The sequence below is a fragment of the Pseudonaja textilis genome, chromosome Z (genome assembly GCF_049901715.1).
Source record: "Pseudonaja textilis isolate UNSWEBS1 chromosome Z, rPseTex1.2, whole genome shotgun sequence".
NCBI lineage: Eukaryota > Metazoa > Chordata > Lepidosauria > Squamata > Elapidae > Pseudonaja > Pseudonaja textilis.
In genome coordinates this window covers 115,441,557-115,457,053 of record NC_142008.1, presented here as the reverse complement: position 1 = coordinate 115,457,053, position 15,497 = coordinate 115,441,557, and the positions used below count along the sequence as shown (strand labels likewise).

The 15,497-nt window shown below is 39.0% G+C and overlaps 1 pseudogene; it reads right to left on the bottom strand.

The window, feature by feature from the left end:
* Nucleotides 1-11,143: 11,143 nt before the first annotated feature.
* The window catches only part of LOC113449925 (vomeronasal type-2 receptor 26-like), a 35,274-nt pseudogene continuing 30,920 nt past the window's right edge, over nucleotides 11,144-15,497 (bottom strand).

The following is a 15,497-nucleotide window of genomic DNA, read 5'->3' as shown; positions in this document are numbered from 1 at the left end:
ATGGTTTATCACTTCCTGAAATTGGAGAAAATCATTCCTTTTGGGTTCTGTGATGATATCAGTCCTCCTGTGGTCTCCTTTTAAGTTCTTCTTTAGTGGATTGACCATTCATATCCGTGAGCTGTTGATAAAAGTCTTGGGCCTGTTCTATCGATTCTATTTTGATTTTCCTCTCTTTCCACATAATTAACATCCCTTCTGGGATGGATTCCTTTTTTAATTTAAATCATTAGCTAGAAATTTATAATCTTGTCTTATCGTCCTCACTTTCTTTGGAATTTGTTTTAAAATCATAATTTCTCTGCCTTTATATGATATCGTTTCCTCCCTAGACATTTTCAAAATTAAATCTCTCAGACATCTCCTAGAGAAGCGGATATGGATTTCTCTTGGACAGTTGTTGCGTCTGGCGTAGCTTGTGCTGACCCTATATACCTCATCAAATTCTTTAATTAGGTCATCTTTTTCTTTTCCTAACCATTCAGCCAATATTTCTGCCATCAAATGTTCCAATTCTTCATTTTTTGCTTCAGCCACATTCTGGAACCTTAAATACGCCATTGCTTTGTCCATCTCAAGGTGGACCAGTGAGTCTTCCATTTCTCTAAGTACATTTTTAAATTCCTCATCCATCCTTTCAAAGTTAGTCTCCATGCGTGTTGTTCTACTCTCTATATCTTTTATTTTCACTTCATTTTTCTCCATGGCCTGCTGTAGAGACCCTATCTTACCCTCCACCTTCGATATATCAGCTTTCATTTCAGTCTTCAGTTTCCCCATCTCATTGGTCAGCAATAGTACATCAATTAACACTTTAAGGAATTAATCTTAAATGTTTTAAGTAGTCTAAATAATTTATAAATAGTTTATATCAACAGAGTTTATCCCTCTTTACTATTAATACTTACAACAGTAATCTCTTAACTCTATAGTAATAATATACCCCCTCTTTTTCCCCCCAAATAAGTAGAATTATGTAAGCTATTTAGGAGATACAATAGGGAGGCAGGGGGCAAAACAATAAGAGAAAGGGTAGGAGAGAGATTACCACAGCTTCAGAGAATCAACAAACAAAAAGCAAGGAAGTCATCTTAAGGAGAAAGTAGTGCCAAACTAGTAATATTAAGTAGTACCACGTAATAAAGAAAGCAAGTTGGGTGAGCTAAAAGTCCATCTTCCAGCTAGAGGATTCTTTTCAGCATTCCAATCAGCAAATGGTGTAATGTGCTGACTAATCTGCAGTCCCAAAACCGTCTTTCCCAGCCTTCTGTTTGTCTCTGCCTTCTTCCTCCTGCTTCTTCTTCTTTCTTTGCCTTCCAACTTTTAAATCAACATACAAATCTTCCAAAGTCCAATATAATGCTCAGTTTGTCTTCTCCACAATATTAAATAGATGTGATAGTCGTGTTGTGCTCAGATCTGAGGATTCATCAGACTCGATCAATGCCAGTATTCTTTCACCTCCGTCGCCTCCCTTTTCTCAAGTAAAGTCAAAAAGAAAGGTCCAAAAATCAGATGAAGCCCCTCACCAATTCCGGACCTCCAATTCCTGGTTTTAGCAATCTCCCTCTTTCCTCAGAGCTTCCCTTTCACAGGGTAAAATCTGCGCTTTCACTTTTGTGCTTAGGCTTTTCTGCTCTCCATTATAGTCTTTTCATTTTCCCAACTGCTTTTCTGGCCGCTTTCCACCCGACTTCTGAAAGGTGCTAATGACAACCAGGAGAGAAGAATTTACGTTGTCATTCTTCTGTCATTCTGCTATCTTCAGTCTTCAAAGGTTCCAAGTTATAAAGCGTTTCTCTGTTCCTGTTACTCTCGACCTCACAGGCTTTCACTGCTTGGCTTATTCACTCAAGTGGCAGACCGGACTTGAAGCCACCATAGAATGACAGCTTACTCTTTTGTGCCGGGCTCGGGAGCTTCCTTCTTCGCTGTTGGGGGGTTGCCTTCCCCACTCTGCCACTCGAGGTTCTCCACGTTGACACGAACCTCTCCGGGGTTCGTGTATCCCTGGGGGATTGCTTCTGGCACCAGAAAAGGTATTCAAAGACTGCAACAGTCTTCTTCACCTCCGTTCACCCTGTCCTGCCACTGGAAGCTCTCAACTTTTCTCCTTTATATAACATCTAAGTTACTGTTCCAATACCGAGTTAGTTCTCTCACAGGCCCCATTGGTTTTGGGTGGTGGGTGGAGCTTTAGCCCTGGGCAGAACTTCAGGAACTCCTTCCAAAAGTTTGAGGTAAACTGGACACCCCTGTCTGAGATTATGTGTTCAGGAAACCTATGTAACCTGTAGAAATGTAAAATAAACAGTTTAGCCAACATTTTTGCAGATGGGATTTTCGCACAAGGTATGAAATGTACCTGTTTGGAAAACAAATCTGTAACTACCCAAATAACTGTATTTCCCCCACTTTCAGGTAATTCCACTATAAAATCCACAGAGATTTCCTTTCATGGAGCAGTTGGTCTAGCCACATTTTCTAGTAAGCCTGCTGGTTTACCAGGAGGCCATTTGGCTGAGGCACAGATAGGACAGCTAGCCACATAAGTCTCAATGTCCTTTTTAAAAGTAGGCCACCAAAATTGCCTTTTTACTTGTAAGGTCTTCACGAATCCAAAATGTCCAGCAGCTTTAGAGGCATGAGCTTGCTGTAATATTTGGTTTCTCAGCTTTGCTGGCATATATAATTTGGCCCCCACCCATGCCAATCCATCTCTAACCATACAGTTATTTGAGTGACCAAGGAACCAATCTTCAAGTTTTAAAGCCTCTTTTAATTGTGCAGATAAATCATTTGATAAATCAACTTCCTTCTTTTTCTGGGCTCTGGTAACCACTGGAGCTGCCAACTGTTTGGTTGGGACAATAGGCCGTACCACTTTTTGGCAAGCACTATTATATTGAAGTAATATAGATAAAGCATCCACCATGAAGGTCTTCCCCCCGGAATGTACTTCAATGAAAAATTAAAGTGTTTAAAGTTCTGTGCCCAGCGAACTTGCTTGGGAGACAGCTTTTGAGGTGTTTTCAAAGCGTCCAAATTGTTATGTTCCGTCCACACCTGGAATGTTTTTTTTGCCCCTTCTAGGAAATGCCTCCACACTAACAGAGCCCAGTGAACTTCAAAAGCTTCTTTTTCCCAGATGGTCCATCTTCTTTCGGTTTCAGTTAGTTTACGGGAAGTATATGCACAGTTAGTTTACGGTTGCAGAGTCAGTTAGTTTACGGTTGCAGAGTCCCCGTCTTGTTTGCTTGTAATAACATCCCTTTGACTGCTAGGTCACTCGCATCAGCTTGGATTACAAAAGGGGCATTCATGTCTGGGTCATTTCATTTCATTCAAACAGTCATTTCACCTTCTCAAAAGCAGCTTGGCACTCCATGGACCACTCCAGTGGTTTACTAGGCTTTGGTTTCACCTCCCCTTCGTTTTTTAGGGGATTTGTGATAGGCATTACAATCTTTACAAAAGCAGGGATAAATTGATGGTAAAAATTAGCAAATCCCAAGAAACTTTGAAGTTGTTTCCTGGTGTGGGGAGGGGCCCATTCCAAAATGACCCAAACTTTCCCTGGATCCATTTCTATGCTATCATGTGATATGTGATAGCCTAAATAGTCAATTTTTTCCTGGTGGAATTCACACTTGGACAACTTTGCGTACAGTTCAGCAGCTCGAAGTTTTTCCAGAACTGACCCACACTACTTTCACATGTTCAACACAAGTCTCTGTGTAGATAAGAGTATCATCAAGATAAACCAACACCCGCTTGTATAAATGTTCATGCAACACCTGATTTATCATTTGTATGAATACTGCAGGGGCCCTCTGTAGGCCAAATGGAAAAACGTTTAATTAGAAACAGCCCATTGGGCAGTTAAAGCAGTTTTCCATTCATGCCCTTCCTTAATTCGAACTCCGTAATATGCTTCTCTCAGGTCGAGTTTCATAAAAAATTTCCCTTTGGCCAAGTGGGCTAACATATCCCTCATCAAGGGTCGGTGGTACATATTCTCCACCAAAATGGCATTGAGGTTCCTATAGTGAACACATAAACGCAGAGAACCATCTTCTCACAGAACAATACTGGGGCTGCTGCTCAGGGCCTAGCAGGTTGGATGAAACCACGTTCCAAATTTTTATCAATAAATGACTACAGCTCCTCAAGCTCCCACGGTGTCATCAAGTACAGTTTCAGTTTGGGAGTTTCACTCCTGGCAAAATTTCAATACTGCAATCTGTTGAGTGATGGGGGAGAGCTCATTTGAGGCCTTCTCACTGAATACCTCCTTTAAGTCCCAACATTCCTCTGAAATTTCCCCACACACACACATTCTTGATACCAGTGGAGGCCAGCTCTGTGGGATTCTTGGGTTTCAGCTGAGATTGCCCCTCCCCTTCTGGGCGTTGGTCAGTACATATACACAATGATCCCCTCCTCCAGTCAACATGGGGGTTCCATTTCTGGAGTCAGTGCAAACCCAGTATTAGGGGGCGCTCCATCCCAGGAGCCACAATAAAACACAAAGTCTCCTTATGCTTCCCCATTGTCATTTGTACTGGTTCCATTATGAAATGTGCAGGGCCACCCCCAATTACTGATCCATCCAGTTGGCAAAAGGCTATGGGCATTTTTAAAGTCCTTAGCCTTAAGCCCATTTTCTCTACTACCTCCAAGCTGATTACATACCTTGTGCACCCAGAGTCTAACAAGGCCAACATTTCCCCTTTGGCTCCTGATGTGGGTACCCTTAATCTCACTGGAATGGTCATAGGGCCCTTGTTTGGACTTACCAGTGAGTTGTCTTCCAATTCAGATTCATTCTCTTCAGAAGAGGTTGAAGTTCCCAGCTCCTCTCCTTTCGAAGGGGTGATCTCTACAACCTCCTCCACTTTAGGCACCGTTTCGCAAGGCTTTGCTGGGTTTTTTCAGGTTTTCTTCCTCCTCCTGGCAGCCCCTTTGGCTCTAGCTTGGCATGGCAGTCTGCAGCCCAGTGACCTTCCTTCGCACATCAGAAGCATGCAATGGTCTTGGGTTTTGCCACCATCCCTCCCTTTTGAGGTTTTAAGGTTTCTCAAGGGCTGGTGGGGGAGGACTTGATCCAACCAAGACCCCGCCCCAGCATCTGTTTTGGGTCAGATCAATTTCCACCTCTGCTGCCAGCACATACCATAGCTATTAATATAATTTTATTGATTAGTTTAGCAACTTATTTTAAGATGTGATTATGTTGTTAAATTTATTTTGTTATGCTTATATGTGCAAAGCACTAGCAGTAAATGGGTAAAAATAGGTATAAATAATTGGGTAAAAAAATGCATACCAGTAACCCTGCACTGGAGCCAAAGATGGAGAAGATTTCCACAGCTACCATGTATTTGCGCTTGGTGCTCAGATAGGCTGGGAAAAAAAGACAACCAAACACTGCAGAAGATCAGCATGCTGAAGGTGAGGAACTTGACTTCATTAAAGGTGCCAGGCGAGTTCCTAGCTAGGTAGGCAATCACGAAACTGACTAGGGCAAGAATGTTCATGAAGCCCAAGGCACAGTAAAACATGTAAGTTGACCCTTCATTAAATTTTAGCATAACTTCTTCATGCAGGAATACATGTCAAAATGTGGAAATGGGGCAGAGGTTGTCAGCCAAATTGCACAAAGAGATGCTTGAAGAAAGGAGCAGGAAAACACAATAGAAGTAGCCAATCTGTTCCCTACCCATTTCCTTATTCCAGATCCTGGCTTGGTGGCCATGAAAGCAAGAAGTACGATGATAGTCTTGGCCAGCACACAAGAAATTGCTACAGAAAAAAATGAATCTAAAAGCAACTTGTCAAAGGAGACATGTCAGTACGGTAGGCCGACCAATGAAAAGGAAAGCAGAAAGGAAGGAGAAGAGAAGAGAAGTGAGGAGAAGGTATGAAAGATTCTGGTTGTTGGATTTGACAATAGGTGTGTCATTGTGCTTAATGAAGATAGCTAGCACAAATACTGTCATTAAAGCAAAGGAGAATGAAAACACCAAAGGCTTAATTCCTAAAACTTCTTGGTAAGATAAGAAGGAGATCTCTTTGATAATGCATGCATTTTGATGGAAACTTTCATATTCTTCTTCTGGACATGGGACACAGTCATCTGCATCTGGAAAACAACATAATACATTGTTTATATTACTACAACTGAATGCAAAATTATATACCTGAGACTTTATGTATTAGAATGTAAAGGAAACAATTCCATTGTATTCTAAGGTGTGAAAATTGTAATTTACAAGTGAAATGGGAGGCAAAGAATCTTGAATAATTAACCAACCAACACATTATGTCTTATTCAATGAACAAATTCTATTGATGCATATCTTATCCTCTTTCCTTCTGCACATGGAAGGCAGTCATACCAACAGAAGAGTTTCCCTTTCTTTATGGTTTTTCTACAATGATCATTGCACACAGAAAGGGGCTGAACCTGAAAGGCAAAGAAAGAAAAGGAAAATGTTGAATGAGGTGGTGCCAATATGGGGGTTATAGAAGACATTAATTTATTTTTGGATATCATGCTTATGGTCCACCAGTGTCTTTCTTCAACAGCATCTGTTCAATTAAAGAGATTTTGAGTCAAGTGAGGAATCATGCATGAATAGTAATATACCTAACAAAAATAAATAAAATCATCTTAAAGAACCTCTGGAATGTGAACCGAAGGGAATTAATATGGAAGATGCTGTTCAGTTGTCCAGTTTATTTATTTTGCCTAATGAGAAGCTTTTTAGAATTGAGTAACTTATCTCCTTGTAGCCAGTGTTTGGGGAGAGAACACAGAATATAACCTCCAAAGTCCAAAATCTGTACGATTGATTGATTAGCTGCTAGAAGAAGTTGAACCTCATTGGCTACATATATAAAACCTTCTCAATGGATGATCCTTCACCAATATGGTTATTAGATGTTCCAACAGGGCACCCATCACTATTATAATGAAGCCCAATAATCTTGCTTCTAGTAGCCTTCTTTTTACTGTTCCTTCCACCTATTCTAAAATTATAAATTTATCCATATATGATGATTTGAGTCTGGTTATTTGTTGACTAATAGGTATAAATCAGTGGTTCACAAACTTTTTCAGTCCACCACCTCCTTGGTGCTACAAACTCATCCTCAGTGCCCCCCACCCAGGAGTGGGATTCAAATTTCTGTGGGTGTGACCTAATTTGAGGGTGTGGCTTGCTGGTCACATGACTGAGTGGGCATGGCTTGCTGATCATGTGACTGGCTGGTATTGCTTTCTGGCTGGGCATGGCTTGCTGGTTACATGACCAGGTAGGTGTGGTTTGATCATCATGTGACTGGGTGGGCGTGGCCAAGTGACTGGCAAACCAAATAGAAGTGGTCCTCACTTAATGGTCAGTTGTTTAGCAAGTATTCTAATTTATGACTGACCTCCCCAGAGCTATTTGTCCTGTTTTTGAAGTTTTGACAGCAATACACACACATTCACACATATTCCCTTCTAACCCTGCTGGAGCAGGTAATTGGACTAGAATCGGCAAAGCATCTCCGATTAGATTCTAGTAGTGATTAAAATCTAATCAGAGATGCTTTGCTGATTCTTGTTGATTTGTTTTATTTGTATTTCTTTATTTTATGTTGCTGAATTGCATTGACATGTGTGTCCCTTCTTGTGCACAGCCCAGAAGCTTTTGTGATTCTTTGCAGCAAAAATTACTGACCTCTGGCTTTGCTCTACTTTTCAAACATGCTTGAGAAACCACATCCAATTGCATGCTCTTGCATTCCCTTAAAGATATAGTACTAAAATGTTTATCCTGGTTTATATATTTCTAACCCAAATACCTGTTAGGTGACTTATATTCTTAACATTCTCCCCTTTTGGGTAAGACAATATATACAACCTTACATTCTAAGTCCATAATTTTCACAGCTAGCCTTATGCTTTATAGAGCCTTGGGCTGTTGTAAAATGATCTGCTATATTGTTTTCTGACATACAGTATTCTAGCTTAATCATGTTACTTTGCACACATTGTCCCACATTTAAATATCTTAAATCTGTGTGTTTCATTCTTGTTTTAACAGCAATATTTGAAGCTATCTGTATTGCTGATTGGTTATCTTCGTATACAGTAATAGAATATTTACATCAATTACATCAATTCCCATGTCAATTAGTAGTTGCTTATACAAAACTAAATCTGTGCATAGTAAAGATAAACATGAGAATTCAGCCTCCATTGTTGACAAACTTAGATGTTTCTAATAAACCTCCATCCAATCAATGCCTTTCCCAATAATACTGCAGTACCCGATGTAGATTTTTGTGTATTTATGTCTGTAGCAAAACTTGCTTCAGCATATGCAGTTAGACTTAGTTCATCCTCAGGCTCCAAATACAATGCATAATGCATTGTTTGTTTCAGATATCTTAACACATGCTTAGCAGCTTGCCAGTGTCTTTCAGTTGTCTCAGTAAAAAACCTCGCTAATTGGTTAACACTGTATGCGATATCTGGCCTTGACCAATTACTGAGATAAGATAAACTACCAATCAAGGACTGATAAATGTTCTTATCAAAAACAGGACTTTGAACATCACTGTGGCTAAACTCCTGGCTCATCGGTGTTTTAGCCGGTTTACAAAGTTCCATTTAAAAACTTTTTAGTAATTGGTTAATTTTATCTGCCTGTGAGATCTTGTATCCTCCCTTAGTTCTATCTATCTTTAAACCAAGATATTGTTTGATTTCTCCTAATTGTTTTGTCTTAAAAAATTTTTCCAATAGTGAAATTATCTCAGTAGCTTCTTGTTCAGTTTTAGTGATTAATGCTATGTCATCAGTAAACAATAGCAATAATGAAATTATACCATTAGTTTCCTTTTTAAACAAACGTGGATCAGCCATTGCAATTACAAAACCTATCTTAGTTAATTTTTAACTATACATTGATTCCACTCATATCCTCATTGCATTAAACCATAAAGACTCTTTTTTAATCTCCAGCAATCATTATTATCATCAGTGTTATCATTTTTGATATCTAAAGGTTTCTTTAAATATATAGTGTGTTGCAATGGTGCATGAGATATGCTGTCTCTACATCCAAATGATTTACAATATATTTCTATTTAGCTGCCCACACTAATGCTGCCCTTAATGTAGTAGCCTTCAGACTAGGTGCAAACACCTCATCATAGTCATTTGCAGTCTGATTGAATCCTTGTGCTACTAACCTGGCTTTATGGGTAACAATCCCATCTATACTAAATGTTTTACTGAAATCTAAGTATACTATATCCATAACATTTCTCTGGTCTACTAATTTAGTCACTTTATCAAAAAATGAATTAAGACTGGTTTGGCATGATCTGTTTTCAACAAAACCATGCTAGCTACTAGTTATAACTTTATTTGCTTCTAGTTGTTTACAGATCTGTTTTTATTATCTTTATTACCTATTATCTTGGTCAGCCAGTTATAAATCCATGTGGTGATGATGCTGTCTAACCCAGATTTTTCTAACTTATCAAGAAGTAGGTTGTTATCAAAAACAGATATTATCAAAAATCAAAAACAGAAATTCAAAGTTCTTGCTGGTTCCTGTAAATAAACTAACTGAATAAGATCTCTGGATATTAGACTAAACACTGCACACCAGAACAACTAGACACAAGAACAGTTTTTCCCTGAAAGCCATCACTCTGCTAAACAAATAATTCCCTCAACACTATTCAACTCTTACAAAGTCTACACTACTATTACTGTTAATCTTCTCATCACTCCTTATCACCCATCCCCTCCCACTTGTGATTATAGAACTGTAACTTTGTCACTTGTATCCTTATGATTTATATTGACTGTTTTCTTGTATGATTTGATTGCTGATTGTACCCTATGACTATCATTAAATGTTGTACATTATGATTCTTGATTCTTAATGAATGTATCTTTTTGTTTATGTATACTAAGAGTATTTACACCAAGACAAATTCCTTGTGTGTCCAATCACACTTGGCCAATAAAGTGTTTTATTCTATTCTAAAACAACACTAAAACAATGGTGTGAAAAGGTAAATGATCTGACAGGTGTGCCCCTTCATCCTTCCTCTCTTCTTGGCCCACCCCCATTGTTAGGACACCCTACCTGCTGTGAGAATGGGTAGAAAGTTACTCTTTTATAAAAAAAATTTAACTGTATTATAAAATGTTAATGACTTTTATCGCAAGATTCAACAGCAAGGCTACAAACTGTAAAGGAAGAACCATTGTGTATCAGCTTGACTGGAATGTGCAAGGAAATGTGGCCTTGCTCTAAACAAACTGTAGAAAACAAGATAAGATGAATCCTGTTGTAATGGGACAAAAGGAAGTCACGTTTGTCATGTATGCAGAGATGTGTTATTTGTTTGTCAAATATGTGTTTGTCACATACACAGGATGTGTTTGTCAAGTACACAGACAAAGGGAACTGGGAGGGATCTTGGCCATGGTCTATATTGATTGGGACTGTTTAAAAGTATTGTTGGAAACCCCAAAGGCGCACTTCATGATTTCAATCCATTTTGGGAAGAGATGTGGAGGCCTGCATTTGCAAATGCATTTTTATGTACATCAGAGTTGTCTGTTGAATTTGTGAGTATAAAATAAAATTTGGAATGTTTTTAAATCTCACAATCAGCCAATCAGCAGGCGTTGCCCATCAAATGACAGCATCAAGCAGAAGGTGAGAAGGAGGATAAAAGTCAAGGTGGCAGTTTGGCAGCTCTCGTTCTTTATGAAAAAGAGGCTTAATATACAAATCTGAAGCCCAAAAGGCAAACTGAAAGGGCAAACTGAAAGACAGAATGTCCTGTTGAGGGAGAAAATTAGAAATAAGGCAGAAGGTGAGAAAACTGGGGAGGGAGAGGCATTTATTTCCTCTCCTCAGATTGGCCTGAGGGAAAAGTTCTTCAAGCAATTTTCATCACATTAAGGCAACATTCAGAAGTGAAAGAAAACCTAGAAGTCCAGCCAGGAAGACACCAACAGAAAAAAAAAAGAAGAGTTGGACAGAACAGAAATAGAAAGGTAAAAAGACCCTCTTTAGAGGCAAGTACAGCATTTTATGAAAGTCGGAGAATGATAGTTTTACTTTTGGTTCTTGGTTAATTGCTCCTTTTTATTTAATTCGGGCCTCAGAACAATAATATAGCATTTGGGGGAAAATGCAGCCCAGTAATCCTGCTGCAGAAGCCAAAATAGAGAAGATTTCCACAGCCACCAGAAACTTCCCCTTGGTGCTCAGATAAGTTGGAACAAATGACACCCAGACACTACAAAAGAGCAACATGCTGAAAGTGAGAAATTTGGGTTCATTAAAACTGTTAGGTAGTTTCCTAGCAAGGAAAGCCACTATGAAACTGATAGCAGTCAAGAAACCCAGAAAACCAAGGGCAGTATAAAACATGGTGGTTGAACCTTCATTACATTCTAGAACAGTTTCTTCAATCATGGAGTGGATGTCAGAATCTGGGAATGGGGGAGAATTTGCTAGCCACACGCTACAAATTGTGATTTGAAACAAGGAGCAAGACAAGACAATAGAATAAGCCAGCCTTTTCCCAACCCATTTCCTTGTTTTGGAACCTGGCTTAGTGGCCGTGAAAGCAAGAACCACTATGGTTGTTTTCCCCAATATGCAAGACAGAGCTACAGAGAAGATGATGCCAAAAGCAGTTAGTCGCATAAGACATTTTACTTGGTCAGGTTGCCCAATGAAGAGTAAACATAAAAGGAAAGAGAACAGAAGGGCAATGAGGAGAATGTAGGTGAGGTTTTTGTTGTTGGCTTTGACAATGGGAGTCTCCTGGCTTTTAATGAAGATCCCCAGCACCACAACCGAGATGAAAGAAAAGAAGAAAGCAATACTGGCTAAAGTGGTTCCCAAGGGTTCTTTGTAAGATAAGAATGTTGTATGTTTCTTAATGCACAGAGTCTGGTTCTTGTTAGGGTAGTTTTCTTCAAGACATGGGAAACAGTCATCTAAACCTGGAAGAGGAAACAATGCTGTCAAGTTAATTCTGTCATCCACAACTTTCAGAAGTAATATATTTCAGAGCCTGAATTTTCTAGACATTTACCAATTAGTCTGGGAATTTGAAAAGTTAGGATCTAATTTATTTAAGCTTGGGCTGGGATAGTTTTAAATCTAACTTATCTGAGAACAAATCCTTGAAAATCACTCATATGTCATTTCATTCTATTTGTACAGTTGAAATTGAATTGAATCTTCAACCCATGCTATTGCTTTGAAGTGGGGTGCTTAACTGTGGAAATATTAAAGGACTGGCCTGCAGTGCCTCTGGTGGCTAAAATGGGCTGCATGTGGCTCCTCACACCTCTTTCTCACCCTCCATGTCTCTTGCAGCACTCTGCTGGCCAAAAATGGCCTGAAAATAGACCCCAAAACAGTCTGAAAAATAGCCAGAAAATGAGCTAAAAATGGGCTGGAAAACAACTGAAAAATGCTGCAAAGTGGGCAGAAAATGACCAAAAAATGGGCTGAAAAAAGGGCTCAAAATGGGACAAAATGGGCCAGGAAATGGGCTGGAAATGAGCTGCATGGCCCGTTTTTGGCCTGCAGAGTGCTGCAGATGGCATATGTTCTGCCTCCCCCTCCTCCACCCCACCGGCCCATAGAGGATAATTGTAATGCTGATCCAGCCCTTGAAGAAATCCAGTTTGACACCTTGCTTTAGAGGAAGCAAGTCTTGATATTACACTGTGTGAAGAGTATAATAATCTTTTTCTCTCTTTTTAAAGTACATGTCAATGTAAAAAAGGCACAATTAAAGGCAATTAGCTCAAATCTGAAACCAATGCACTCTCTCAAAAGGTCCTCCTCCTTTTAAAATGGGAGGGGAAAACAAAAACAGAATAGCCTTCCTCTTAATGAGCTCATGAATTGCAAAAAAGTTATCTATATTCCATGCTCTTTGTGTAAGAAGATTTTAATAGGGATTATTATGGCAATATTTATCAAGTTATATTTAGTACATTGTTGTTTTATACTATGGAGCCCACGATACCCTACCGATCAGGACTATGAAAATAAACTAGACTGATAGAGCATTCAAAAGAGACAATAAAAAAGCTAGGAAGGAAACAGAAAGAGCAGAACACATCCCATTTAGCAACCAATATCCAGATAAGCAGGAATTAAAATCAGACAAGAAAATGATAATCTAATCAAAGAACAACTAAGGTGAAAACCAAATTTTCCCCAACACTGGCAGGCAAAGCTAATGTATATAAATAGGGAGTAAACCCTTCACCCACTAGCTTTGATGATGTTATCTATCGTGTTATGAAATATCTGCAAGCAAACAACTAAGCTTAGCACCAATAACTCCACAGTTCAAACCTGAGCTACATAGATTGTATTCTCTTCCTTGGAAAGGAATCATAGTAGGCTAAACAGGAGTTAACAAGGGCTGAATCACATGCTCCTTCAGGGAAGTGGCATACAATGAAGAGCTGGTTTAGAGTTCTTTAGGTGGAGGACCTAAGCACAAAGATTATTTCCATGTTGCTAGTCCTTTGTATACATAAATGTCTGGGATGGACATATTTTTAGGTCCATCTACATGGCACTTTCAATGAGACTCAGGATGACTGGAAAAAATCTGTCTATATCAGTGATGTTTGATATCCTTCACTTATCATTTACCATTTATATATTTGTTTTATTTTGTCATTGCTGATTTTAAATGGTTTACAGCATGAAAACAGAATGAATATGAAATGAAAAAAGGAAGTATAGAATGGAAAGGAGGATGGTGAATCTGTTCAACAAAAATGTCATGCTTTACACACCAACCATCCTAACCCTAATCCTGGAAACATTTAGATGACGTTCTAGTGGTTCTGAAATAGCAACAGCAATTAGACTTATATATAGATTTGTATATAAAAACTAGTTCAAGTGCCAGTGGTCATTTGCAAGTTGCAAGTATAATAATCTTTTTCTCTCTTTTTAAAGTACACATTTGGAACTATACCATGGTTGCTGTAGTTACAATCATTCTTTTTAAGCATCAGCAGGGATAAATGACCCAACATCAAAATCCTGGGTAATGCTTTGAATTTATTGACCTTCAGAACTGACCGACACCAATTCTTCTTCAATTATATCTCTTACCCCTTCTGGGCAACGGAGGCATTTGTAACAGCAAAATTGTTTCCCTTCTACTTTGATCTTGCTCTACCCCAAGGAGCAATAATCATTGCACAAAGAAAGAGGTTGTGTCTGTTATAAATGAAAATGCAATTAATTTAGAAGTTAAACACTGAGAATCTAAGAAATTAGAGGAATACTTTCCTTTTTTGGTTAGATATATCAACATTTTTTGCTAGAATACAAGGTTTGGATTATTCCTTAAAATATCCTTCTGATACAATAAACCATGTTAATGGAAAAATCTCCTATTCATCTGGTAGACATCAAAAATTAAGACTAGTTAGTTCAGAAGTACATTGAATGACTCTTCCTTGTGGAAAACCCTCTTCAAGGGGAAACCTAGGAGCAGAGTGGAGGAAAGCAACCTCCCACTGCAACAAGGAGAAGCCCTTTGAATCCAGCACAAAAGCAACCTGGCATCCTTGGCAGATCTGAAGCTGTGACAGCCAGCTGCAATTGGGAAGCAGGAAAGTGGATCAATGCAAGACATCAGAAGGAGAACAGCAGACTGGGACAGTTTTTGAGAGGTGAGAGAGCCCTGTGAAAGACTGACAAAGGGAGCCTCCGGAGAGAGTGAATACAGCGGCTAATTGGTGGGGGATAGCGGAGCGAAAGGGAGAGAAGGAAACAACAGTTTAACAGCTGAGAGAGAGTACCACAGAAGAAAAGATCGAGACTCTGTGAATAAAAACTCAAAATTTCTACGATTTGGATTGATTAATGGTAGAGCAAAAAAGAGACATTAGAGAGAACAATTGGAACTTTAATGGAGAACTGTAGTTGAACGCAGAGTGGAACCATTTTGATAGAAAGCTGTGACTGTGCAATTTCAGAGTGAAAGTGACTAAGTAGTTAAAGAGGACTGAGGAAACAGGAAATGAGGAAAGTAATGTGACAGAAGAAAGAAAAGAAGAAGAAAGAAGAAGAAAGCTGAATAATTTCTAAGTATTAAATTCAAAAGTGTATATTGAAAAAAAACTAAAGCAATATGTGTGTGTGTGTGTGTGTGTGTGTGTGTTTTTTCTGAGGTTCTCATGGGTATTTCTATGTGGATCTTTGGTTATTCGGGTTTTCTCCCGCGTAAAATTTTTGGGTTTTTTTTTTGCATTAGGTGGGTAATCTTCTTTCTTTGGAATCCATTGGCTGTTAGTATGTTAGTGAGAGTGTGTAATTCATTTTTTAGGTGTTGTTCGTCGGCTAAGCATTTTGTTCTGGAAATGAACGTCTTGGCTATGGAATTGTTCTGTGCTGGGTGGTGGTGTG